The 1615-nt window shown below is 41.8% G+C and overlaps 1 pseudogene; it reads right to left on the bottom strand.

The window, feature by feature from the left end:
- Nucleotides 1-233: 233 nt before the first annotated feature.
- On the bottom strand, nt 234-750 carry LOC146719803 (uncharacterized; annotated as a pseudogene).
- Between the last annotated feature and the right edge of the window lie 865 nt (nt 751-1615).

Here is a 1615-nt window from a genome sequence, read left to right on the forward strand (position 1 = left end):
GCGAACTCTTCTGTACAATGCATCCTTCAGCTTCTTCCACGTCTTAATAATTCTTTCGCTCTGTATGAATAATTTGGCCACGCCTTTCAGCGATCTTTTTGCGAAGACTACCTTATGTAGATCATCCCAATCGAACATGGCAGCGGCTTCCTCAAAATCGTTAATCCAGTATTCAACTGGATACGAATCGGTTCCACTAAATGCACGAACCGAATCCTTCACATCTCTATAATTTAAGATAAATTGTTTAGCGTCGCTATTCGCATTTCTTTGCCTCCTACCTCTTTAAGGTTGACGGTTGTTTCCTCGTTCTATGCTGACTATGCTTCCTCTTTCCTTATCGGCATCGGCATTCTCGTCGTTGATCTCGTCGACATCATTCTCGTCGTCATTTCTATCATCCATCTCGTCGTCGTCGTCCTCGCTGCGAACTGATCGCAAAGACCCGACGTCCATCAGAGCCCTCACTATCCGCTCTCTCAGCTGCTCGGCATTTCCGGTGTATGCAATGCCAAGAACATTGCAAATTGATATCAAATCTCCTATTGAAAATCTCACAGCATATTGGAGCTTAGCTCTAAATTCGGCTGAGTCGTCGTTGAATTCGAACCCGCGGAATTCTCGCAGTCGCCGTCGATTATTCCTATCTCCATCTTCCTCAAAAATAAATTTATGCATGACCACTATCACCGCTCGCGATGCTGCGGCAATTTTTTGTTTAATTGCAGATATTTGCCCTAACTCCTCCATAACTTTGTCTATCGATTTTGCTTTTGCAAACGGCGATTGGAGATTTTGCGTTAAGCTCTGGAATATTCTCAGTCATACATACGTTGTTCATCTATCTTCGTTCCTCCTTAGGATTCTCGAACGCTCTCGATCCCTGCTTACTCGCTGACTATCGTCTATCTTCGTTCTTCTTTTGGATTCTCGAGCGCTCTCGATCCTTGTCCTACATCTTCTTCTCGTCTTCCGCCTCTCGTCCTTCGTCTTTCGTCTTTTCCTCGTTTTTCGTCTTCTTCGTCTTTCGTCTTATCTTTGTTCCTCGTTTTTCCTTCGTCCCTTGTCTTATCCTTGTCTTTCGTCTTTCCTTCGTCCCTCGTCTTCTTCTCGTCTTTCGCCTTTACTTCGTTTCCTATTCTTTGAATTTCCTCATTTCTCGTACTTCATTTCACACAGTCTTTCGGCTTTCCGCTCTTCCTTTCGGGCACTCATTAACACTTTCTCTTCGACTCGTTTTGGCACGGACGAGCCCCCAATAATTTATAGGATTCTAACAGAGACACTCTTTATGATTTCAATCTGAATGTATTTCGGATCTCATTTACAAAGTTTCGGAGATTACATGCTTGCTCACTCGTCACCTTGTTCGCGGGTCTATACTCTTATTTATTTTTGTTTAGTGCTCGCTGCATGCGCTGTTATGATCGCGCCTTACATACCTAAATTCACACCCGTAACAAGTGGGGTTCAATGCCCGAATTCGCATAGATACAATTGTTTCCTTTTCAAATCCCACATATATATATTATTAATAATATATTATTTATTGCTTATATAGGCAATAAATAATATATATTATAATAATATATACATTTAGTACTTACTTTTTGCA

Source organism: Nylanderia fulva, unplaced genomic scaffold (assembly GCF_048542155.1).
Source record: "Nylanderia fulva isolate GAGA-0341 unplaced genomic scaffold, ASM4854215v1 Scaffold86, whole genome shotgun sequence".
NCBI lineage: Eukaryota > Metazoa > Arthropoda > Insecta > Hymenoptera > Formicidae > Nylanderia > Nylanderia fulva.